Source organism: Perognathus longimembris, chromosome 21 (assembly GCF_023159225.1).
Source record: "Perognathus longimembris pacificus isolate PPM17 chromosome 21, ASM2315922v1, whole genome shotgun sequence".
Classification (NCBI taxonomy): Eukaryota; Metazoa; Chordata; class Mammalia; order Rodentia; family Heteromyidae; genus Perognathus; species Perognathus longimembris.
Genome location: NC_063181.1, coordinates 6,510,413 through 6,537,449, shown reverse-complemented (window position 1 = coordinate 6,537,449; position 27,037 = coordinate 6,510,413). Strand labels below are relative to the sequence as shown.

Genomic DNA, 27,037 nt, shown 5'->3' with positions numbered 1-27,037 from the left:
TGCTCTAAGCTAAGACTGGAGAGACAGTCCCACACCCACTGGAGATATTATCTAGTATGAAGAGCTCAAAACTGGTAAGGTAAAAACCTTATTTGGAACTTGTTTCATTGTGTGGCCTAAGCACACAACAGTAAACCAGTTGTTATTCAATCAAGTGACCTAACATCCACCTTTTAATTAATGTTTATACAAGAGAGAAATATTTCTGACACTATACAAATATATTCACAGTAGAGAAACCAAAACTTGGATTGAAAAATATTATAGCCTCTATTCTTTATCCTGTCAAAAAACCTCCAACCCTACACACACACACACACACACACACACACACACGCACACACACGCAGAGAGGAACACACAGGCAGAGGTGCACACACCTATACACATGTAGGCACACAGAGGCACCGTGCACATATGTACACATATGTACACGGGCCCAGTGCACACACAAACACACATGTGCCCACAGAGGCATGCACACACATATACACACACGCATATGCACACTCCTACTGTAGAAAAAAAATAAGTTTTCCAAGAAGTACATTTTCCTGACATTTGTGCGATGGGAGGCCCGGGGAGGCTCCGCTCTGCACAGTCAGCACTTGGAAGGCCGGCAGGGTCAAGGCACCAGAATTCCCAGCAGATCCCTGGTAGTTCATCCAGAACAATCGAGCTACTGGCTGCTCCGCCCCTCTGGTTACTAAGCTGACATCAATTCCTCAAATCAGTGTTACCTTTGTTGGAGCTGTTTGCCTACCAGAAACACAAAACCCTGCAGCAGAGGGGGGCAGAGAAGCAACCCACCCTCTTGAACCAGCGCCACATTCTGCCCTGACTCCCCAGCCTCCTCCAACACCAGACACCCCGGTTAGAAAAGAACAAACACATAAAATGACCATTTTACATCCCAGTCTCAGGAGCGTCTGTGAAGCCAGAAACGGCTACTCTGCAGGTCACATCCTCTGCTCAAGGCTGCGGGCTGAGACTCACAGAGAAAGTGAAAGACACAGAAGCTCCATCCTCCGTGAAGTTTAGCTGGTCAGAAGTCGGCAGGCGCGGGCACAGATGTCAGACTCCCCTTCCCTTCCTCAACGCCTCTTAAGATAAAACCCAGAGGCACACGCTTCCTGATTAGGTAACGTGCCAAGTGGAGTGGACACACAAGCACTTATAACTGGGCATTAAGCTTTGCGATATGCTGATTCTGCCTTATTAAGTGAACTACTCCAAGTATGGTCTTGATTCCCACCTTGAACCACTGTGCTACAAGTTTTTGGTTTCGGAGTTCGTTGGTGTTTGGACCCGTCCTGGGGCTGGGGCTCAGGGCCCCGGCGCTGTCCCTGAGCTTCTTAGGCTCAAAGCTAGGCTTCTACCACTTGAGCCACAGCGCCACTTCTGGCTCTCTCTGAGTAGTTTACTAGAGATAAGAGTCTCACTGACTTGCCTGCCCAGGCTGGCTTTAAACTTTGATCCTCAGATCTCAGCCTCCTCAATAGCTAGGATCACGGGGATGAGCCCCCAGCAACTGGCTTACAGGAAGTGTTTTCATAAAACTATAACCCTAGGTCACCTCACCTTAATCTTGTCTAACCCCTAAACTGCCAGCTGTGTACAATGAGTGTTCAGCTTCCCAAGCATCATTTAAAACAAACAAAAACAAAATCTTCTATGGTATCTTAGCAGTATCCAACGTGATTAAAACTGGCATCATAAAGCCCAGTGCCGCTGGCTCACGCCTGTAATCCCAGCTACTAAGGAGTCTGAGATCTGGGGATCATGGTTCCAAGCCAGCCCTGGTAGAAAGTTCACAAGATTCTTACCTATTTCCAAATCTGGAAGTAGAGCTATGGCTCAAGTGGTAGAGGGGCTAAACAATGCTAAGAGATAGTGCAATGATTCAAGGCCCAGCACTAGCCCCAAAAGCAAAAAAAAAAAAAAAAAAAAAAAAAAAAAATTGCCATTGTGTACCCAAATCCCTAATTACTGGGGAAGGAGGAACAGGCAGGAAAATCGGGGCAGAATTTGAGATTCTCCATTCAAAGAATCTGAAATTCTCTTCAAGCCACAGCTGGGAGATTGGCAATTTCAGGTCCAAACCTGCACCGCTGGCAAAGGAAAGTTAAAACAAAATTACATGTAAAGGCGGAATCACTGCAGCCCAAACCACACTGCGGCATTCATCTTTATGAGCTTCTTCCACCGGCTCCAAACACTCCAAAGCCAAACATTTCCAACATGACTCCCTTCGCACAGAGAGTCAAAGGTGCTGTGTTCATAAGTTTGGGACTTTAATATAGTAATAGTAATAATAACAAATTCAATTAGATTAATGCTTTCCTCAGGTGAAAATTAAAACCTCAACTCTTGCACGACGCTTTTTTTTTATGAAGATGAATGAAAATGTCTTCATTACTTTTAAAGGATGTGGTTAAAAGTATTAAATTATTATTGAATCTGGGTCTCCAAAACCACTAACTTTTTTTTTCCCATGTTCTTCCACAGTTTATCAGGGAGATGCTTAAAGTTTTGCCTATTTGGCAACAGGTCTGAGACCTAATGGTTATTAAGTGTGGCTCAAATGTTAAGCTTTCTAAGTTCCATCGTATTCTGCAGCCAACTCTAGAACTTGAGCTACCTTCCGTCCTTTCCAGAGTGACTCTGAAATTCCTGGACAAAACCTCAGGAAAATGACCCAGGCTCAGGACCAGCTGCCAGGGGCCAACCTATTTTGAGTGAAGAAGGCTCATAATATTTAGAAGGCATTTCCTCTAAGTCTTCTCTACTTCTTTGTTCATCTGAGAGAGTGTCCAGAGGTTTGGGAGGTTTGTGTCTTTCGTAAAAAGAAAATTAGAAGCTTCCGGCAAAAGAAAAATCAACTCACTTTCTCAGGGTTGAGCCTCACTTAATACCAAAGGCCTTTTAAGTCCTTTAGGTAAACATAACTGTGCATACGTTAGTGGCACTTGTACGGAGGGGAGGAGAAAAGAGACAGACAGACCGACAGGGATTGGCCTTTTCCCCTGTAAATACAGACTCTTAAGCCTCTAAATGATTTGCCAAACCAAATCAAATAATAAGAGGTTTAAACTTTGCCACTTTGGGGTTAATGTGAAAGGCTTGTCCGCATCAGATTGTTTAGACATTAAAAGGAGCGCGCTGGGTCCCTCCTTTTAAACCCGGAGTCGGCTGGAGTCGCGGCTCCCAGTGAATTTACCCAGCCGTAAGTGAATCCAGATGTGCGGCGGTGACAAGCCTGGGTCTCAGGGTACTTATTCATTTCACATTAAAATCTCATGTTCCCAGGTCTGAGCCGTTATCTGACTGAGATCTGATTAGGGAATACAGCAAAGAGGCACTTCCAAGCCCAGAGCGGCCCTGGTTCCCCAGCCCAGATCCGGGGCTACCCGACTCCCATGTGCTAGAGAGAGGCGGATGGGAGGTATGGGCAGGGCTCGGGCCAGGGGCTCCGTGCGTCCCTTCCCGTCCCTTCCCGTCCCTTCCCTTCCCTTCCCTTCCCTTCTCTTCCCTTCTCTCCCCCTCCCTTTTTCCTTTCTTCCCTTCCTTCCTTCTTCTTTTTTGTGTTTTTTTTTTGCTGGTCCTGGGGCTTGAACTCAGCATGTGAGCACTGTCCCCGAGCTTCTTTTATTCAAGGCTAGCACTCTACCAACTTGAGTCACAGCACCACTTCTGGCTTTTCCTTAGTACTTTATTTGGAGATAAGGGTCTCACAGACTTTCCTGCCCAGGCTGGCTTCGAACCACAATCCTTAAGACTTCAGCTTCCTGAGTAGCTAGGAGGACAGGCAGGAGCCACTGGCGCCTGGCTTAGCACTCCCATTTCCATACACCGCGCATGCCCTCTACCCAGGGGCTGGGAGCTACGCCAAGTACTTCCCTCCATGGGCTCACTCATTTAACCCTGGCCGGAGCTCCGCACAACGCAGCCTAGCTGAACCCAGTTGCCCACCTTGCAGCCTGTGTTCTCTCCTTCCCCCAGCTAAAGGCGGCGTTCGAAGGCGTCGTGCTTTATGTACCCAGTGCCCCCGTGCAGAGGGGAACTCGCTACATACGTGACGAGGTACGCCCCATTCCCCCAGCCCGAGTCCCTTCATTCTCCCTCTTGCCCCCGGTTACCATGACAGCTAAGGCAAGGGGAAGGGGCCAGGGGAAGAAGAGAAAGAGCCAGAAAGGAGGTGGGGGCACGGCAGAGGCCCCAAATCCAACATCACCCCCGTGCCTTTGTCCTTCGTGTAGTCGGGGATTTGGGGGTGCTCCTGCCCCCTGGTGCAAGGAGGGCTCACTCCAAAGTCAGCGCTGACTTTCCCACCTGGCGTGAAGAAGCGCGGACGCCACTGGCTGCCCTGCCTTCGGTGGCCTGTGTCAGAGACACACGGCTCTAGCTGCGGAACTACAAAGCGAGTTACAGACTTGGGGCCGAGACTAAAGATAACAAGAGTCCACGCAGGAGAATGTTCCTGTGGTGGCACCCCGGACGGGAGCCAAGGAAGGATCATTTTTGCTTTATTATGTCCCCCTTCTCGCCAGGACACGGGGTTGCTTTGGACTCTCCTGTAATTCTCTGTCTCTACCCCTACTGTCACTTTGAAGAAGTAGAGACTCCGCAAGCCCCCGGCTGACCGCCTATGGTCACAGGCTGCTGGGCAGCCCAGAGCCCATCAGGAGCTCCTGTCACCAAGATCTTGCAGGAGAAGCCCTGGAATACATGTGCTGAATACCGCCGGCCCCCTCCCCTCCCCACCAGCCCAGCCTCCGCCCCCCCCCCCAAAAGCAGGACAGAAGAGAATCACGTGGAAGGAGAGCGGTGGTATTTGGTTTGGTGGTGGGCAGATTTTCTTTTATGACTGCTAAATGCCTGCCTTTCTCCCCAAGCAATTACAGTGCTGTTTCCCATCAAGATGGCTGTTAGCAGCAGATCTCCAAGTGGCTGCAAATAAATCAAGAAGGCTATTGGCAGCTGTCCTGGAGAATGGCCGGGATGGTCATGTGATACTATGACTGGGATTGGGGGGGGGGCCCCCCACGGGTCACGGTGAAGACCGGAGCCAGGCTAGAGTCCCAAAGTTAAAGAAAATAGGGTGCCTGCCACCCAAATGGCCAACAGAAAAAGGGTACAGTGTGCCCTGTGGCTGGACATGGAAAACCAGAGTGACCCCGTGACCTATGACCTTGACCCACCTTCCACTGCAGTTCGCTAGGAGCAGCACAAAGGGGGTGAGCCAGAGCAAAGCGGTCACGAAAGCCCGTCAAAGATGCTGCCCAAGATGCCCGGCAGCACGGAGGGCAAAGGGGATCCCCCCGAGGGGCCGTTCCGCTCCTCCCCTCGCCATGGCTTCGAGGTGGAAGATAAGCTGCTCGCCCTGTGGCACGGCTGAAGGCTCCCTTGTGTGGGACCGCCCCCCAACTGTCGGAGGACCCCCGTGGGCAAGGATCAGAAGGCCCCCGTGGTTCCCCGCACCTCTCTCCCCCGGCTCATTGTCAAAGCCGCTTCTCACAAACCCCTCCGTGCCCTGGCTCGTTGCTGGAGGGCCAGGGATGCAAAGGGAGAAGAAAGGCTTTCCCTGGGTGACAGTGCTTGGGAGTGACACGGGAGTAAATGATCTGGGCACGCTGCCAGGGGTGTGTGGAGACCAGGTGGGCCGGGGCCCGGGAGCGAGGCGCGCGCTGGGGCGGGGAGCCGCGCCCTGGACGGGGCAGGGGCGGCGGGTACCAGCTGCAGACCCCAGCCCTGCCCCCGGCCCTCGAGTCACACTGTGTCACGCCACACGGCATTGAGATCACAAGACGGCCGTGGCATGCTGCGTAGTATTTTTTTTTTTAAAGCCCATTTCCCTGTTCGGGGGGGGGGGGGGGGAGCAGGTGGAAGGCAGGACCCCTGAAGGGCAGATCCACTGAAAGGCCCCACAGGCAATCCTCCAATAAAAGAGCGAGCAAAGCTGGCATCGATCCCAAACTTTCCAATTGACCTTCTCTCGTGATCTGGGACTTAATGCCTCCAAACCGAACTAATTCCAAAAGTCACCTTCTCAACTTCTCTGCACAATTTAAACCAAAAAAAAAAAAAAAAAAAAAGAAGAAGAAAGAAAAAAAATGGAAGCTCAGGTACGGCTCCCCCTGCAGCCCTTCTGACGTCCTCAGCTGCTCAAATTAAATCTGAATGGTTCGTCTCTTTTTATTATACGATGGGCCATATGTCACCAAAATAAAAATCCAGCTGAAATCCCAGTACAGATAAAGGGCATAGAAAGCTGTTCCGGCCACAAAACAGAGACCCTGTTTAAATCTTATTAAACAAAAACACCCACCCCAGCCCTCCCCTACCCCTTCTGGGGGGGAAAAAAATCAGGAAGGAAATTGTGGTTAAATCATCTCATAGTTTGGCAAAAAGTTCTACCTCTGAAAAATGAAAAGAAGGGGAAAAAAATAACTTGTGGACTCACACTGGCTAATGACAAGCAGGGCTCCATTGCCTTGTACAGTAGCTGTCAAATGCTCAGCAATGAAATACAAATCCTGACTGTCTCAGTCCCTGGAGTCCACACACCCCACCCCACCCCCAGACCACCATAAAGGGAGTCGTGGGGTGGGGGCCGGAAGTCACTGAGCCTCTGCACCCAGAGTGAATCTTGTTGGTTTTAATTTTAATTTTCCTCTTTGCTTTCTGGCCCGAACAACTCTTCTCCTGAATCCAGCGTGCACTGTTATGGTTAACACAGAAAAGAGTGTTGCTACTTTGGAAGAGCTATGAATCTGTCTCCTGACTGCTCACTGCATTCAAAGAAGTCCACACACACTGCCACAGAACTGGGGTAGAGGGCAAGGGGTGGGGGAGAGGGAGAGGGTAAAGGAGAGAAAGGAGGCGAGGGAGAGAGAGAACGGGAGACTAAAGAGGGGAAGGAAGGGAGGAAAAGAAACCAAGAGGAAAGAAGGAAAGGAAATGAAGGAAAAGGGGAAGAAAGAGAGGGGGGAGGGAGGGAGGGGAGAGAAAAGGAAAGAAAAAAGAGAGAAAGAAAGGATCAAAAAGAGCAATCATTTCCACTTCATAAGGTCCCCCCAGTGGTCGCCCAGGCTCCTCCTCCACCATCAAAAATTCATAAAGGGGATCAGCATTCTTTTCAGAATGGATCCCAGTGGCACCATAGACCTTGTTGGGGAGAGAGGCAATAAATATGGAATTGCCCACCTCCTGGGGGGAGCGCACCGACCCCTGGGCTTCGGACCCTCGGCCTGGTCCCTGGGGCGCCGGCTCCAGACTCAGGGGGCACAGAAGGAAATGGGTCAAGTGTGTCAATTTCTAGACCGATGACCTTTGACTTGCTTAATGACACTGGAAGGCCACCACACACACACACACACACACACACACACACACACACACACACACACGCCTTGGAGGGAAGGGGTGGGGGAGGGTGCTGGGGGGGCCACAGGGAGCTGAGATGGCCTCACGGTGGGGGGGGAGGGGGGGTGACCCCTCCGCCCTATGTCACTTTGGTCCTTGAGAAAATGTGACCAGATCTGTGGTAGGAAGACAGGAGCCCAGAACTTCAGCTACCTCGCGTTTCCCTTTCTGGGATGGCTCCGCTCCCGCGGGAAACTCAGAGGCCATTTCCTTGTGTCCCACCATCCGGGCTGTCCCCTCACAGCCCCGTCTCTGGCGTCCCTGGCTTCCGACTCCCTCCCTGCCCTCACTTCCAGCGGCTTCATGGGCCCCACTTCCGGCAGCCAAGGCCTGGCGCTCAACCACCCGACAGGGCCTCTGGGCTTCGCTTGCTGCCTTGGCTCATGCGTTGTTTCCTCTTCCTATTTGTAACTTCCAAGCCAGGGGGGGCCTGGATGCCATCCCCCCCCCCACACCCCACCAGCACTGCCATCCATCCAGGCTCTGCAACACCATGAACCTGGGCAGGATAAAGAGCGCAGCTTCCAGGGCTTCCAAGAAGGGGAAGGCATGAACCGTGCTCCTCTTCAACTCCAGACTCCAGACCTAAGTTTCCAAAACACCCTCCCCACGACATGCAAATGGAAAAGCTCACAACCGGTTAATAAAACCATTCATCTTCCCACCAAGCGGGGTTCTTTCAGGGAAAGTCAAATTGAGCTTGTGGATAGAGTGCAAAAAGCACTCCACTGCCTTCGTCCCATTGGAACATCTCGGCTGATCCAGCCTCAGCTAGAAAGTTGGCCCAGTTAGACTTGGGTGTAGATGGACATTATTATTATTATTATTATTTTGCTCCCAGCCCTCAGACACCTGGGCTTACTATGACCTTTATGTTTAAAAAAAAAAAAAACACACAACAGTTGAAATTCTTCTTTCCCATATTGACTTTCGGGACTCTTCAGCCAATTGTGTGAGCTACTCCTTCAGACATCTGCTCAATGGTAAATGCTGAGAAAGCTCCCTAAAACACCCACACCAAGCTGCTCCCTTTCCAGTCCCAAGGCACTGGATGGGTGGGGACAGCCAAAGATCTGTCAGTTAAATGCCACCAGGCAGGCTCCCCTCCTCACCCTTAGCCTCTTCCAGGATACACAGACACACACACACACACACACACACACACACACACACACACACACACACGCACGCACGCACGCACACCCTTAGGAAGTGAAGGGCAGGGTGAGACTCCTAACTCTCAAGGGAGGGGCTGTCACACCAGGCTTTGTAGGAGAAGGTACTAAAACTACTGTCTAAACAGAGGCTAGGGGTTATGTGCCAATTGCACTGGTCTGCGTTTATACTGCCCACCAGTTAAGACCCCTTGAGAGTCCCTAACCTTTTGAAAGTGGTAACACGTTTCTGGCTCTATTTTTCTAGCATCTATTCGCCCCCACCCCTAGTAGAGAAAGGAGAAGCATCCTATTCGTCTTTTTTAAAAGCTAAGGTGGATTTAATTTACTTTGGTTTTCTGATTATGAACCCTTTCATGAACCTAAACAGAAGTACACATACATACATACAGATCCTTGTTTATTCCATATGATAATATGGTATACCGTGTATACACTTAAAATCTTATAAATAAATGTGTAATCACATTGATATAGTATCTGTTTTATTGCTACCTTCATATACTTCTATTTCTTTTATGTATTCTACTTATGTATTTCTATTATGTACTTCTATTTATAGGGCTCATGTGTGTTTCCATGTTTATAAGATAGATAGATAGATAGATAGATAGTTTTTACAGTACTAGGGAGTGAACCAGGGGCCTTAAGCATGGTAGGTAAGAGCTCGGCTCCTTGAGCCATGCCTTATTCTTTTGTTTATGAGATAGGGTCTCACTAACTTTTCCCAAGACGGCCTCAAACTCTCAATCCTCCAACCCCGGCCTCCTAAGTAGTTAAAATTACAAACCTATGCCATCAAGCCTAGCGAAATATATTCTAGACTCCATATTGATACAAATAAAATGAGACCAGAGTACTTCAATGGCATTCTGTGACTCTGCTAATCCCTGCCTGACTTGGACGTCACCCAGTCAGTCGCCTGACCTCAGTTCAGTCATCCCTAATCTCCAGGTGACAACATTTGCTCAGTGCTCCCCCTTGTCCGCGTGTTGGGAACTGCTTTGGGTTCTTTCTTCCCATGGAGGCCTTTAGAGTTTTTGCAGAATGAGCTCAGATCTCCGTGGCTGCCCGTCCTGGGTGTTCCCAAAGATTGCTATCCACCCACCACCTCCTGAAACTGAGAAACTTCTCAAAAAAAGAAAAAAAAAAACTCAGCTTCTGCCAAAAAAGAAAAAGAAAGAAGAGGGAAAAAAAAAAAAAAGAAAAGAAAAACCTGGCTGGACAGTCAGCAAAGCCAAAGCTACCTTTCTTCTGCCTCCAGGAAATCTCAGGGACAGTAACTCTGGTCTTAAGAGAGGCAGGGGAATTGTTTATATTTGAAAAGTGGTAAAACAGAAGAAGGCAGAGGAGGTCGAGTCTGGGCGGTAGCCAGGGCTGAGGTTACAAGCTGGGATTCCCCGGTCCAAGCCCAGCTTCTAACAAGTTCTCCACGCCTTGCGGGGTTCTCTGGACAGGCCACCCCTCCCTCCTCTGCCCGCCCGGGGAAGAAGCACCTATGAATTGGTGGGAGACCTAGCTGCTGCCTTCTCGGAAGTACCCAGGGGGTGCATGGGAAATAGAACACCTCAGCAGATGAGTTCACATCAGTAGAGCAGGCCAGAGGCCTCCAGACAGCAAGGCAGGATAAACGGTCTGCGATGCTCCGGCTTGGCGCACGTGAGAAATTCAGGTACACATCTGATCTGAGAAACGAATCTTCAGATCAGAAGAAATCGCTCCCGAGCTCCCGCAACGGACAACGTGGCTGTGGGTGTCGCTGGACAACGCCATCCTTCTTCTCTCGAACCCCAAGAGTTGGACCCGACGTTCTTTCAAGGCTGTTCTTGACCTGCTGACTCTCACTGGAAGGTTATTCTTGGCCCAGCCAGGAGAGGGAGAAGTTGAGGAAGAGAGGAAATCCAGAGAAAGTAGGTGATCTAGGTGGGGGGGGGGGGGGTTCCTAACTCCTGGGGGGCTGCAGGATGCACTCATCATACCCCCCCCCACGTGGCCACAACAACGGTGACTGCTAAGGACATCTATAATTTGCTATCTTGGTGTGTTGTTTTTTTTTTCGTTTTTATAGGGAATCATATAATTCTCAGGATCCTTTCACGGGCCGGGTACATCCCAAGGACAGCTGGGCGAGCCCACGCAGTCATGTCAGTGCTCCACGGCATGCGGCTTGCACACACGAGTGCTGCATGGCCAGCACAGGGGACTCCCACCTCTAATCCTAGGAGACTGCCACACACAGGCAGGTGACACTGTCCCCACGTGAGATGAAGGGGTGCGAAGATGTCTGCCTTGAACCCCACTTAATTAAGGTTTCTATTCCACTTTGGTAAAATACTTTTTTCAATCATCTTTAAGTCGTTGTACAAAAGAGTTGTCATTTAACAAAGCAATTATGAATACACCGCATCTTGATCGGTGCATCCACTTCCGGCCTTCTCGCCCTTCCACTTAACCCGCCCCCCCCCATTCCCCTCTCTTCTTAATCTTGTAGGGTGTTCACTGGATTCTTGGATACATCAAGAGCGGCATTTGGGGATTAGCGAGGAAGTTCAGGGCTCGGGGAACCACATCTCAACTGTTCTCTGCTCTCCCGAAGTTTGCAGAGAAAAAGAAGCCAGAGTCAGGAAACAAAATTTATACCCACCTGCGCACAGTAGGTGAACAAAACCATCTTACCATGGTCAGTCACATCGTGCGCAGATGCAAAATACAGTGCTGCGTGTGTGCACACGCTCACGCCTGAAATCAATAGACCCATTTCTCCATCAGCACACCTTCTCCTGGGTTTAGAGCACTCTACTTCCATGAGCACTGGTCTTGTGAATAATAGAAAATATCTATAAGGACAAATTTAAAAGTAAGTGCCGGTGGCTCACACCTGTAATCCTAGGATCACAGCTCATACCCAGCCCAGGTAGAAAAATGCATGCGATTCTTATCTCCAAATAATCAGCAAAAAGTCAGAAGTCAAGGTGTGGCTCAAGTGGTAGAGCACCAGCCATGAGCAGAAAAACATCAAGTGAGAAAGTGAGATTCTAAGTTCAAGCCCTAGTACTGGCACATACACACACACACACACACACACACACACACACACACACACACGAAGAACTTAGACATTTTATGCATCATGTACAATGAATGTTAAGTCCACGCCTCTACTGCTCTTCAATATCCACCTGGCATGAAACCTAAAAGCCAGAATGAGTGGGCTTGGGGCTGAGCCTCCTGTCCACATTCCCAGTGACTGAGCTGGAAGAAAACAGACTGTCCCTCTTATCCCAAAACCTACCGACTCCAGAGAAAGCGGGAATCCTCTGCCTTTCCCCGCCAAGAACAGAGAATAAGGTTATCCTCACCACAATAACAGTCTGGCCTGGAAATATTAAATCGACTCAGCTCATGTTTTATTAGACACAGCTTAACAACTCTGAGTTTACAAAACTCAGCCAAACAGCATCAGGCTCCGGCATAAACTTTTGCTAACTAGCCCACGTAGTTCCCATATGCTCTGAGATGCTATTGGAGCCAACTCGGTACCTTATAATTATAAACACACGTCTTTCAGCTCTTCTGTGCATTCTTCCCAGGCAGAACGGAAATATGTCACTTAAATTAGCACTTGGAGTACAGAGTCGGTGCCAAATTTGGGTTAGCACAAACAGAGTAAATAAAGCAGCACCAAATTAAAATGGTAAAATAAACTTCTTTCTGCTTCAGTGGAAACTGCTAAGTCCTCGCTGAATGACAGCTAATGGGTCTGGGAACAGGATAGTTTTCAAACTGTAGCTCTTGGCTTTTGAGTGCTATTTTCTCATCCAAAGATCTTGAAGTCATTTTTTGCAAAATTCAAGTTGTGTGAGTAAAAAAAAAAAAAAAATGTAGATGCTGTATTTTTTTGTTGTTGTTTTGCAAACACTTTAGCCATCATTTTCCTTCACCGTTCCTTTCCACCATGCAGGGAAGGTTTATATTTTTATCCTTATGTAACCCACGAGGTACGGAGAGGTTTTAGAAAAACAAACGAAGGTACAAAGGTGTGACCTCATTTGGCAAAAGCCACAAAGCAAAACAAACCTGGAAATCCAATCAGAAAAAGTCCTGCAACTACAAGCACCTGAATGATCGCAGCCATCATTTACTGAGTGTTTACTGTGTCCGGGGTGCCTGTTACCCACGACCTTACGCTCTTCCCACCGCTAGTTGATCACTCCACTTACTCATACGCACGGAGTACCTTCTGGAAACAAAAGTGAACCAGAGAGAGAGAGAGAGAGAATAGCAAAAGCAAAAAAAAAAAAAAAAAAAGCCTCCCAGCAACTCCCTTCATAATGACAAACCCTGGCCACATCTATAACCAACTGTGGCGATTCTCTGGGGGAATATGACTTGGCAAAGAAAAAGGACCTGCTTTTGTTCAGGCATCCAAATGGATGGTGATTTATACACATGGAATTGGACAGACCTTTAAAACATTTTGCCGCACAAAAGAAGCCTTGCGGGAAAGAACGGACTTCTGCTGCTCTCCCTGTGAGTGAAATTCTACAAGAGGCTAAATGAATCCATGTCAGAGCAATGGTTCCATCATGAAAGCTAAGCAGAAATAGGGACTGGTGGAGAAAGGAGAGGGGAGGAACTTTCTAAGATACCCGGAACATTCTTTGTCTCGAAAGGGGTTTAGACTACAGGAGCATTTGTCAGAACTCATCTCACCGTATGTTTGTGATTTATATAATCCGTTCCATTTAAGAGAAACAGGCAATGTCAACAAGTTCAAGTTCATGATTTGCCTGGCTGAGGCCAGCGTCTAACGCTTCCTCTTTTTTTTTTTTTTCTTGATTTGTTTTTGGTTTTTACTACATAGCCCAAGCTGACCTTGAACTTGGGATTTCCCACCTCAGCTCCCCAAGTCCTGGAATTCCAGGTGTACATCACCACACCTGGCTAAAACTCACTCACGGAGATAGATAAATATGGGATAAGGCAAATTTAGTAAAATAATAATAGAATCTGGGAGGGAAACACATAGGGATTACTATAAAATTCTTTCAGCACAATATTTCGGTATTTTTATAATAAATAGGAGGCAAAACCAGAGAGAACAAATGAGGGGGGCGAAGTAAAGGAAATGAAAGAAGAGGGAAACCGGAGGGGAGAGGAGGAAGGTCCTGAACACAGTCTGGGAAGGAGGGTGGGAGGAAGTTGAATTGGAAGATCCCAGAAAATATCAGCAGAAATCATGGGAGGAAAATATAAAGAGAGGAAAGAATAACAAGGAAAAGAGGGGAATGCATGCAATAAATAGGCAAGGAGCAAACTGAACAGTCGGGGTGAATGGAAAGAAAGGAGACAGGAGTCGGCTGACGGCAGGTGAAGCCCAGGAGCTGAGACTTTTCCAACCACCCAGCTCAGTGGAGCTGAACCTCCGGCTTCACAGGCTGTCTACCGGCTGTCAGGCCCCTTCCACTCGGTGCTGGCTGGGTTAGAATCCAGATTAAGAAAGAGCACAAGGAGGATCTCAGTGCCTTTTCCTTATGGAAGCCACGGACCCACCAAGCGCAAAGGCTAGAGACAACACGATACCCTAAAGTTCTTGCTACACTTTACTGTATAGTGACAAAATGCACTGAACTAAAAATCCCCTATTTGTAAATCACCTCTCCACAAAAATTTTTAAAAAGTAAAGGCTAAAGGGGAGCTGTTCTGGCCAATGTGGAGGGTGCGGGGAGCAAGAGGCTAAGCCCCCAGGTGCTGAGGTGACCTGCCCCATCCCTGTCCCCAGAGACAGAGTCTCTAGAGAGATCTATGGCTCTGAATAACCAGGCAAAGCAGAAAGGCGATCTTGATTCTGCCACTAACTGGGGATTTCAAGTCTTTGAACTTCTCGACACTTTAGTTCCCTCCTCCCTCTCCCCTCTCCCGGGTCTCCTGTCACTTCTTCAACAATAGATTGTCATGGGTATGGAGAGGTGAGCTCTGGCTGGAGGAAGTACATCACTGGAGGCGGGCCTTTGAAGGGTCTGGCTCCACCCTCTCTGCTTCCGGCCACCTCAAAGTAAGCAGCTGTGGGCTGAGACCTCCACACCAAGATAAAGCCTTTTCCCCCTTGAAGCTGGTTTCCTCAGGCTGGCTGTCACAGCAGTGAAGCAGACCAGCACGTCAACATCTGGGAGCGGGCTTCTGGTTTGAAATGACTTCCAGCTCCCAATCCCCAGTGCCACCTTTACTACCTTCTTACTAAAGAGACAACAACAACAAAAAAGAAAGCTCACTGAACCCCTAAACATGACTTCTAAAGTGCACCCATTCCTTTCCACCTAGCCTGCCCATCTATTAGAGCTCTGCTAATTTATTAATTCTCTGTATCTCTGCACAACGCATCTTGGATTTATTTCTGTGACACCCTGCCTCCCCCACCCACCCACCCACCCGCCCGCCAGTGTTTCCTCCACCCAAGAACCCAGGGAAGCTGACAAGCTCCATCACAGAGAGACGGCAAGAAACGCAACAGGAGGAAGATAAGAAGAAATGGCCGGGAGAACTTTCCTAGTTGGCGAGGCTGCTGTTAATAGTTCACTGCATTCCAGGAGTAATCAAGGATGATAAAAAGTGTGAGCAGCCTCCTCCCCCTCCCCCTCCCCAGAATAAAATGCGGGAGTATGCTGAGTGATCTCTAAGTAATTCTGGATAAGAAAAGGCTCTGGCCCAAGCGTTTTATGACCAATATTTTCTAAGTGGAGACCTCAGAAAAGGACTCTTAGGTATTCCAAGCTTCAAGAAAACATTGCCTACGTCCCCTTCTTGATAAGATTACTGAAGATGTAACTCCAATCTAGAAAAGCAAAGTAAAAAAAATCAAAGCTCAACAGTTCAGCTGTCACAAAGTGAGGGAGACAAGCAAACCCATCGTCAAAATAAACGGGATTGTAAAACTTACTGGTAAAAGCAGTGATTCAAAGGCAGTGTACATGGTGAAAGGTTGGTATTTTATTAATCTGAACATAAAAGCTGCATTTATTGTTTAGAAACATTTCTGAAATGGCATCGAAAGAAAAATATATACATTTGAGATCAAAAGCAAACAATGATATAATGAAATTTGTATACAAAAAAAGGAAATAGCAAATAAGTGAAAAACAGTAACATGGACTGAGATGCCAGGGTCATGACTAGACATACCAGCTGTAACAATAAATGCAAAGCCATTAAACTCTCCTACCGAAATACTCACATTGAAGCTATATGGAATTTAATCAACTGTGTATTATCTATAAGAACACTTCAGAAGGTCCAATGGTAGAACCTCTGCCCTAGGAAACACAAACCCCATTACCAAGAAACAAACCAACAAAATACTCAAATATCCATAACCCTACAAAGGTTATGTAAAACCACTGAATCATATTAGGAAAATGGTGGATTATATGTTACATAAACTATACCTCTAGAAAACTATTTAAGGAAAGAGAACACTCAAATACAACATTAGAAATAAAAAGTTAGATGAAGATTTATAATGTAAATATGAACAAAAATTAGAGTTCTCAGAACTCAAGAGAAGACAAGGCTATGTTAAAGGTTGAAAGCACTGAATTGGAGAAAAAAATGTTTTATCAATTTGTAATTTGTGTGTGTGTGTGTGTGTGTGTGTGTGTGTGTGTGTTATTCAAGGTCCCCAAATATCCAAACTACAAAGCCACCAAAATTCAATACACTTTCAGACAACCTCTAAAATTTTAACAAATCTAGTTAAACTAACAAATCAATTACTAAAGCAATCAACACTACCATCTGACCACTTACAAATAAATGACCATTAGGAAGAAAAATAAATGAAAACTAGGGCTAAAACTGCATACAGAGGAAAATGGATAGCACCAAATGATTTCTTTTTATAAAAACAAACAAAAGATAGGAAGGAAGAGTACAAAGTACAAAGAAATGTACTTATTACCTGACTTATGAAACAAGCAGTAACCTCTCTGTAGAACACTTAACAATAACAATAAAATTCTATTTTAAAAAAACTAACAACTAGGTGAAAGGAAAGGAAGGGATGGCATTATCCAAAAAGAAATTTATTTATTACCTTACTTATGAAATGGTAACTCCTCTTTACACACTTTAATAACAACAATAAATTTATGTTTTTCAAAACACTAACAAAAATAATAAATGAAGAATCCACTGGTGGAAACCTTACAGTGAAATAAACCAATTTAGAAAGCAGAAGGGCAGAATTAATAAGATGAGGGCCCATTGCAATTCAGACTATAATTAAGAAGAACTGACAGGTTTAACTACCTATTTTAAATATAAACTAGAAACACTGAAGTGGGGATTTTTTTTTTAATTGCAGAAGACAATTGTGTAACTATGTACTAATAAGTATGAAAGTGTTAAGTAAACCTTACCATTTCTAGGGAAAATTGCTAAATTTCAGGGTAAAATTCCTGCGAGAAATGGAAGCCATAAACAGACCAATAATTGTCCCGACGCTGACAGTGTTTTTACTTTAGCACCCTGTGAGCAAAAATGGAGTGTGGTGAGCAGAAAAGAGGAACACGGGGTCCCCGAAGACGGGCCAACATGAAATCCCCCCAAATCTAAACAGTGAAACAGACCTTAGCGGTTGTGTGGTTTGAGCACCTGCGAACATGCTACATGCTATTTCATGCTATTCACAGTGAACAGGCGCAGACTGCTTTTCTCTCCAACGGTAACCTCTGCTCATGTAATCTTTAAGAAAATTGACTAACTGACCAGCTCTAACTATCTCCTTCCAACGTGGGGTAAGCCAGGAAAGACAAGATGGAGTCTGAGAGCCTGAGCTATCCTCCTGAGTGCTAACTCACTTGGAGAAGACAGCTTCTCTCTCTCTAGAACAATCTATGCAACACGGTTCTGACAGATCATTTCCTGTCAACCCCTGTCGGAGAGAATCTGCTTTCTTGTCATTTATTTGTAGTACTTTCTGGGTTGTGTTTCCCAGTATCATTTAATGTCATTTTACGACTCCCTAGTTGGAAGTGTCTGAGTATTACCACGGCTTAGAGATTTACAGCCTATTTTAAACTCAGATAATGATGTTTAATTTGTTATTGGCTGTGTAAAGGTTAACAAAGAAATAACTCAAATTATCATCTCAGGGATAACACATTACAAGAGGGCAATTAAGCACAGTGCCTGCCATTACAGGAAAGATGGATAACGCCTTACAAGAGGGCAGATTAGTTCAGATCTCACACTAGAAGAAGTCCTCCCACCACCCCCACCAGTCCTCTCTGAATAAACAAGTAGGAAGTCCTATAAGCTACTGGATGACAGGTGACTCAGAAGGGCAGGGAAGGGAAAAAAAAAGAAAAAAATAAAACACCTTTTTTCAAGGTGGCTGCCCGGCACTAGCTCATGTCTATAATCCTAGCTATTCAGGAGGCTGAGATCTGAGGATCGTGGTTCAAAGCCACCACAGGCAGAAAGTCCATGAGACTCTTGTCTCCAATGAACCACCAGAAAACCACAAGTGGCACTGTGGCTCAAAGTGGTAGAATACTAGCCTTGAGCTCATAAAGCTCAGGGACAGTACCTTGGCCCCAAGTTCAAGCCCCATGACTGACACAAAAAGAGGCGGGGGTGGGGGGTAGAGATTGACAGCAATATTCTGCAGAAGAGATGGAGAAGAAAAAAAAAAAAAGACTGAAATCCAGTGTCCAAGAGAAAATGAGGTTGTGGTTACTCAAGTAAAAGATTAAGTTCCAGGCTGGGAATATGGACTAACAGCAAGAGTGCGCGCCTCGTATACATGAAGCCCTGGGTTCGATTCCCCAGCACCACATATACAGAAAATGGTCAGCAGTGGCGCTGTGGCTCAAGTGGCAGAGTGCTAGCCTTGAGCAAAAAGAAGCCAGGGACAGTGCTCAGGCCCTGAGTCCAAGGCCCAGGACTGGCAAAAAAAAAAAAAAAAAAGATTAAGTTCCCTCCTAGCTATAAACAAATGATGCTCATTCACCAGCAAAACGGATATGTATCCAACAGGCCCTTGAGAAGACAAAGCAAAGTAAATAAAAGCATCACAGCCAAACCGTTATTAAATCACGTTTAAAATGGAAAATGAAAGGCAATCTAGTGATCACTTTTGTCTGTTTTCTTCTCAAGACACTTCCCTGTGTGGATTCGCTCGGCATTCCACGGATTTGGCCACCAAATACAAATATAAATAAGCAGTATCTTTTAAAACCCCATCAGAGCAAGGCCTATTTTGAATGTCTTAGCCCTCTCTTTCTGGAAAGCGTGTTCATAGAGCATGGATTCACTCATGACGGTCTTCATCTGACTTCAGGCATATTTGTCTCCCACAAAGACAGCTTCCTTTTTCCCCCATAAGACTCACTAACACCCTTTTTCTTCTTTGTTTCTTTTTGTTGTTGTTGTTTGCTTGCCTTTGTGCTGGAATTGAGGCTGGGAACTCTGGGCCTTGTGCTCTTGCTTGTTTGGTTGGTTCCCCCACCCCCACCCCAAGGCTGATATTCTACCATCTGAGTCACATTTACACTTCTGGCTTTTTGATGATCAACTTTCCCGCGCCATCGGTCTTTGAACCAGGGTCCTCACATCTCACTCTTGAGTTGCTATGGGTATGGGTAGAAGCCACTAGCACCTGACCTCTTTGTTTCTTCTCTCTGTAGTCTTGGTTCCATCCGGACTTGTTTTAATTTCTTCTTTTCATGTTCCCATAAGTCTTCTGCTTTTCCCCTGCCTGTCTTCCACATCCCCTGTCATTCTTTCCTGTAAGTTCTTCTTCCCTCTTGCTCTTCCTCGATTCCACCCGACCACCCACGTCTCTGCAATTCTCTTTCCTCCTCGTTGCCCTCGCGGCCCTCCTTCCTCTGAATTCCTCCAGCCCCAAGCCTGTGACCGGAGCCCCTTTCTCCAGGGAGACCCTGACTGCTAAACAAAGTCTCTGACTTGGAAGGTCTCCCACTCCGCAACCTCAGTGCTAAACCGCAGAAGCCTCGGCAACTGGAAAGTGAACTCCTGAGCAGCTAGACAATCACGTAGGCAGGCCAGGCCCAGGCCCAGGCCCAGGAACCTCTTAAATTACAGCCAAGGAGCCTGGTACTCAGAAGCCTTCTTCTCAAGTCATACCGCCCCTGGGGCACTGGGAAAGGTCTCGCCTTCCGTGCGGCTCTCTGTCATCAAGGAAAAGAACAGTTTGTGGCGTGCTGCCAGGCCCTGCATGCCCACCTGACAAAGGGATACAAATGTCATCCACAGGGCCATTTAGGAAGCTCCAGTGTACCTCAAGTGCGGCACTCTATCGCAGAATAATGGAGAAACACGGTCCTTCTCCTCCCGTTGCCAGCAGCCAGGAAACGCCCAGCTGCGGGAGGGTGCCAACATTCCCCAACGCTGAGGACTTAGGGTACAAGAAAAATGAGGCAAGCTCAATAAACGGCCCCCGTTGACGCATAAATGCCTACGCTGTTCATTTGTTCCTTTAATCAACTGGCCGTCCCCTGGTCCGGTAACCTCTCATCGGTAGAACTGTTGGTTTCTCCCGAGGACGAGAGCATTCCAGCAGACTCGAGCGTCACACGGGGAGGACGGGAGCATTAGGTAAGCAAACGAACCTTGAGCCTCTGGAACTGAAATATCCACACACGGATCAACTCAATCTGCAAACGGTTCTTTCCCTGTGGACATGAGCCAGGTGTTTGTTCTTTAGCCAACAGCAATCAACAGGCAAGATGCAACTGTTATTAACAAAAAAGGTTCAGCCAAGGCTAATCCAACACATAAAGACATTCTGATATCACATAGAGAGATCATCAATGGTCATCCGTGGGAAGTGAGGGCTAAGTTCAAGCAAGAGGGAGAGGCTGGCGGAAAACCCAGACGTAGCTCAGTAAGGGGTCATAGCAGCTAACATGAACTTCAAATCTAAGGTTGGCTTTGTCCTAAGGTTCTGCTTAAGAAGCAACCAGATATAATTAGTGGTTAGCTCTAGTGAGTAGTTAATAGAAAGTGTGCACTTCCCTCTTCTTTTCCTTCTTTTTTCCTTCCTTCTTCCCTTCCCTTTCTTCTTTTGTCTTTTTTCCTTTCTTCTTTCCTTCCTTCCTTTCATTCTTCCTTTGCTTCTCATTTTCCTTTCTTTCTTTATCAGAGTTTGAACTCAGGGCCTTACATTCACTCCGCTTTGCTTGCTCTGCTGATGCTTTAGCTACTTGAGCCATATCTCTGGCCTGGCTTTTTGCTGGCTATTTTGAAAGTGGGGGTCTCCAGGTTTGTCTGCGTAGGCTGGCTTCAAACTAAGATCTTCCAGGTCTCAGCCTCCTGAGTAGCTGGAATTACAGGCTTGAGCTACTAAGCTCCAACAGAACAGGTACTGTTAAACGTGTATTTACCAAAGAACAATTACTCTAGCTATTTTCCTTCCTGGCCATCCCTAGAACCTCACCATGTTGCTTACATGGGGCACCAGAAATGGAAGGGTGGAAGGTAAAAGGAGTTCGGCTATACTGAACTCCTTGAGATTGTTTATGACAAATAAAAGAACTCCGTTTTCTGGGTGACAATAGCCCAAAGAGACCTTGGCACCACTCCACTTAAGCACGGCAAAGCCATTGAGAAAGAAGAAAAGAAGGATCTAGTCTCCTGCCTGGAGACTGAGCAGGGGGCGTGTGATCTGGCCGGGCACGGGTGGCACAGTACAGGGGGAGCTGGCTTTTGCCACCCTGTTCTTGGATAAGGGTGTGAAGGAAATGCTAGTGATGAATGGCTTTGTCGTCGTTCACTGGATCGCTGACATGCGCACAGCAGGCCCACTGTGAGGCAGATAGCGCCCATCTACCGCGCACCTTTGTCGAGCCCAGACATGTGTCGTACATGGGGTGGTGGTGTAAATTATGCCAGCCCCGCTGTCGCAGAAGGCCCCGGTCTGAGCACTCCGCACTGCCTTTTCCTTTTGTGCTCCGTCTCCCCGCGGCCCTGCCTTAAAGCTCGTGGAGCTCCTTGGAGAAAACATTAACAGCCAGAGACTCTGGCTTGGAGTAAATATTGCAGGATTGAAATGCAGAGGGAATTAGACTTCTTTTTCCTTACAGGCGCTGCAGTGCTGGGTAAGAAATAAATAATGAGGGTAATAATGGGCCGGATTCTTCCTGGCTGCGGCTTTCCCCTTGGGTGGTGTAGCCTCCTCTGTAGCCATGGCTGCTGCCTGGGGTGACAGATTCAATCTTGAAGCCAACGGGGTGGCCGGCGCTGGCCAGGGAGGCCAGGACCCTGGGTCGATCCCAGACGGCTGTCCCGCGGGGGACTCACCTCCCTGTCTTATCTTACACGACCAAGCTGGCCCAGAAATGGGCCAACGGAAGCCACGGGGTCCCAGTGTGCACCCCAAGAGACATTCTAGGGGTGCGGGCTGTGACTAGTCTCTTGAGACTCCAGGCAGAACTGAAGCTGGCAGAGTTTGAGCGCCACGTGCAGTGGGCAGAGGGTGGGAGAACTTGGGCATCAGAGGCTGTGGTGAAAAAACCTGCTCAACGTGGTACCAGAAACTTCCAGATGCTCCTGCAAAAGATCCGGCTGTCCCCATTCACTTCCTCCCTCCCTGCTTCAACACTGCTGGTCAATTTATTTTTCTGGGAGCAGGAATGTTCTCATTCTGCTCTCGGGAAACCAGGAATGGGTGCCAAGGATACGTGACAGTCAGGTTTCCTACGAGCCCCACCCTGGCACAGCCAATGTGACCACACCGCCCCCACCGCAGACTTCTCGAACCCTCTGACCTGAATCCCGACATCCCTGCCTGAAAACTCATCTCTCCGGCAAAGCACCGAGAGAACAATTAGGGACGAATCCGGGTGCTCTCGGCTGGGCCTCCCAGGGGAACAGGGGCACTTTGGTACCAACACTCTTTGTCTCCGAAACGCCCTCACCTGCGTTCCTCATCTCATTAGGAGAGGCGTTTCCGCCGAGAACTTTTTGTTCCTAAGGTATCGCCTAATAGTTAAATTAGTATTTTCCCCTTGCTCCAAAGATCGTACTTGACATGTTGAAAAACAACAAAACATTAAAAATACCCTAATCTGCATGTAGTTTGAGGGCACCATTGTTCCGGCACACCCCTGAAATCCCAGCCCTGGGAAGTGGAAGCAGGAAGATGGGGAGTTCAAGACTCGCCTGAGCTACACAGTGAGAGACCGTCTCAAAGACAGATGTCCTACACGCCAGCTTTCCCCATAAGAACGCAAAGTGAGTGATCTGCCTAGAAGCTGGCTACATTTGATTTTTAACAATTACCGGGAGGAAAACACAGAGGATGCAATTTTATCATGACTGGTATGGCTACTCAACTGGCACACGATACTTGAGGGCAATTTTTTTACTTCGACAATTTAAGATGGAGGGAAAATCACCGTGATCCTTTCTAAAATGATATCCATCATAGAGAGCCCCAAACTCACACGCGACATTTAAAAAAGGAAAGTCCTCTAAGGGTTCTCTAGGCCTGCACCCATTCCAAATGGTGACTTCCTCATCAGAGCTAAGAGATAGGTGCTAGAGTTCAAACGAGTCCCACCTCGCCCCAGAACAGAAAGACTTCCTAACGGGTAGCAGGGAATCATCGACGTTCATCTTGAATAATAGGATCCGTACACAGCAGTCCCAGGGGCTGCTGGTCTCCCTTTGGGGCAGATAAGAGACATGAAGACTATAATTGAAGCACAGAGAAGAAACCACCTGCCCCCAAACGCAAGTTCAATGGCAGAATCAAAATAAAATGTAAGATTTCCTTTTCTTCCTCTAGCTGTGCTAGAGAAAGGGAAAAAGACGGAGGAACTCCACTGTGAAGTTCCTTGGACGTTTGAGAACAGCTGGGCTACTTGTTAGGAGAGGTGTTTTATATTGATGTGCACAGCAACAACTCTATTATGAGACAGAGAGAGAGAGAGAGAGAGAGAGAGAGAGAGAGAGAGAGAGATCTTAGTGTGGGTTTTCTTAGTGGAAAACAATACCAGGAAGGACTCATGGTTTGAAGTCACTTCTCCAGAGTATAATTCTTTCCCAAAGTAGCCACCATTTAATTTACTATGTTTAAATGGTCAGGATCTCCATGTGGCTTGTCTCTGTTGGCACTTTGATATTTTCCCCCCCCAGCAAAAGAAAATTTTCCTTTCTGCGGAATAAAAACGGAAGGTCACAAGGAATGCGGTGTCATTGAGGGGAACCGTGGCTTCTCCTAGCGTTTCTGATCTGCTCACTTCCCATCCCCTATGTCTCAACCCAGGGGGTCCCCGGGGAGCAAACTGGGCCTTTGGTGAGCGGTCTTCCATGCTGACTCAGCCCAGGACCCCGAGCATACCTCCCATCCTCTGACTGGACCGTCTCCAGTCACAACACAGGGATCACCCCACTATGGGCTCCCCTTGGGAGACCAAAGATGAGCTCTGCTTGGTTCGCAGTCCCGGTGCTGTGTGTTCTCTACTTCGTGTGAGTTGCTTTTGTTTATCTTCATCGTCTAACCCAAAACAGCTGGTAGAGCACCTGCCTGGCAAGTACAGAGCTCTGGGTTGAAACGCCAGTACTGGAAGAAAATAAAGGCACCAGTCCATGCTAGAGTCACCATCAAGATACTGAGAAGCCTCAAAGACAGTGAGGCCCGGAGCCGCGTGGACCCTTCACACCAGAGTGGAATCCAGACTGCAAAACTAGGATTACACTGGCACCTGATGTGAAATGGAACACCATGGCGGCAAAAAGAAAAAAACCTTCCTCACCTCATTGTAGATAGGAAACAGAGAAAGCATCACACAGAAAGAGGCTGGGGGGAAAGACAGACCATCCAAGAACATGACCCCTACAACCTGCTTCCACCAACTAGACCCTACTTCCTACCTTTATCGTCTCCCAATGATCCACCGGTGTTATGAAGCCATCAAGGGGTTCATACGTTGATCAGATCAGAGTCCTCCTGGTATAATTACCTCTGGTCACATCCTCTCTGATTCTAGGGATCAAACCAAGACGACCATCCACTAGACCCCCCGTGTCTAGCCTCCGGGACGCGTAGGGATGGGGCGTGGGCTCGGGCCGTCTAACCCCGCGTTCCTGCTGCTTGGAGACCACATGGGTCCCTCTTCCGCTGGTCCCGCAGCTTTCCTCAGCAGACCTTTCCACGCTCCTGGAATCTCAGTATCTTGGGGCACCGATTGCAGCTTAGACGTCACCCTCACCACTTCACCCTTGCAGGGACCGTGTGCGGGGAGTGTGGCCTTGCACACGCGGCCTGGCGCCCCAGGACTTCCTCTCAGTGGAAGTGTCCTGACCTGCCGGTGACCCTTGCATCGCATCCCGCGAGCCTGCACAATCCGCATCCCATGGACGGCACCCCGGCTTCCCTCCCTCAGCAGGAGCCAGGCTCCCCCTCGAGCCAGGCCTGCAGCAGCCTCCAACAGGAAACCTGCCCTAAATGCCCTCGGCAAGCAGGGGACCCTCCGGCCCCCCAGCTCAGGGAGTCTTCAGAATGCAATGTTATACCCAGAAGCTTCAGCTGGGCGGGGCCTGGCCAGACCCTGAAGTAGCCTCAGTGTATCTTTCCTAATGTTCTAGAACAAAGCACTTTGCTTCCCTTTAACTAAACACCACACTACTTCCAGTCCTCGGGTTCAACTCCTTTTCTGGTGAGGATGCACCATTTTTTTTTAACCCACCTGCTCTGTTTTGTTCTCGGTTCTTTCTGGAAACCTGGCTAAAAGCAGCTAGCTAGCAGCCTGCTACCTCCTGAATGTTGTGTCATCTTCACATGTCCTTGAGCAAGTTAATTAGTCTATTACTTTTGAACTCAGTCTCATTCAAAGTCTCAGGTCATGGACAAAATGTGGACAGACTCTTGGCTGGGTTGTAGCACGCATGGCTTTTGGAGCAGTTTCCACAAGAGTCCTGAGGCCTACCTGCAGCCTCGTGGGCCTGGCCTGCACTATCCGCATTCCCGTCGGCTTCTTGTCTCCTAAGCTCCCATTACAGTCACGCATTCAACTGGGTTTACAGCACCCTGGAGATTCTCTGCCCTGAATCTCTCAACGTCTCCCAAGTTCTCCTACACATTCATTCCCAAGGCCTGAGAACCACCAGGCCAGGTTTTGTCACAGCAACAACCCTACTTCCCTGGTGCCAGTTTTCCATAGATGTGGCCAAACCACTGACATAAAGAACTGAAAGGAGAGCCAGGTACCAGTGGTTCACACCTGTAATCCTCCTGTAATCAGGAGGCTGAGATCTAAGGATCATGGTTTGAAGCTAGCCAGGTCAGGTAAGTCTGTGACACTCTTGTTTCCAATTAACCAGCAAAAAGCCACAGATGGAGCTGAGGCTCAAGTGGTAGAGTGCTAGCCCTGAGCACAAAGCTTGGGGACAATGCCTAGGCCCTGAGTTCAAGCCCCAGGACACACACGGACACACACACACACACACACACACACACACACGTGCATACACTTCCACACAATCTGGAAAAAACTATCCATCTCCCAATTGAGCTCAGGCCAGCGTAATTTGAAGAGTAGAGCAACCCAGGTCTCCGTTTAAAAAATAAATGTTACCAAATATCTCAGCAGTTTTCTCTGAAAGGAAAGTCATCTCATAGTTTCCAAGTGAAATCGTTTTCAATGTCCTACATTTGGGACGTTCACAGAGGCTAATATTTGAATCCACTAGGGAGACTCTGTCCCCAATTCCAACGCAATCATTGTGACCAGCAGGGCCTGGGAGATGTTTGAGGTCAATATTAGCTTTGACCAATAGCATACAAGATGGACGGAAGTGACACCCGCGTGTGGGTCTATTTTTACCAAGTAGTATGTACTGCACTCTATTTCTCCTCCGCTATATGGACAAGGCCCAGGCTCTGGGCACGCACGGAAATTCACAACATGCACAAAGTCTTCATGGATAGGTTTTCCCCTTCTTGCTGCACGCGCCTTCACACTCCTTGTTTTCAGCACTAAAGTAACACTACCACAAAGCATGCTCTGCCTTTAGCAGTGTGAACACATCACGGAGTATCAGCTGAGAAGTATCCAAGTTTCAGCTCCTGTGCAAGAGCAAGAAGCCAGCCCACTGGTGGGTACCACACAGCCACAGACTTGGAGGCTACTGAAGGTACAGCAGCGAACGCAGCCCACCAACCTATCTGGTTAACCACCAAAATATTCATGCACAAAATGAATTCATGGGAGGAAATCCTCTATTCAAAAATGAATGCGTGCAAACGAGACTATGAATTAAGTTTTCTTGTTTGTTTTCCCCTTTTGGGCTGAAATTCAAACATCAATCAGCATTTTATCATCTTTGCTCTTCATAGTCCAAGCATTTTTTTTCCCCTTAGAAACTAGAAGGGAGGGGAGGGGCGGGGGAAGGGGGAGAACTAGTCTACGGAA

The 27,037-nt window shown here is 47.8% G+C and overlaps 1 protein-coding gene and 1 long non-coding RNA gene across 2 annotated transcripts in view; one reads left to right on the top strand and one right to left on the bottom strand.

Annotated features, from left to right (window-relative positions):
- Ebf2 (EBF transcription factor 2) overlaps positions 1 to 27,037 on the bottom strand; it is a 169,019-nt gene that overhangs the window by 106,642 nt on the left and 35,340 nt on the right. The gene's annotated exons all lie outside the window — the stretch shown is intronic.
- On the top strand, positions 16,840 to 24,637 carry LOC125339669. Its single transcript, XR_007208580.1, has 3 exons — positions 16,840 to 17,443; positions 22,119 to 22,121; positions 24,627 to 24,637. It is a non-coding gene; the product is annotated as an uncharacterized LOC125339669 (long non-coding RNA).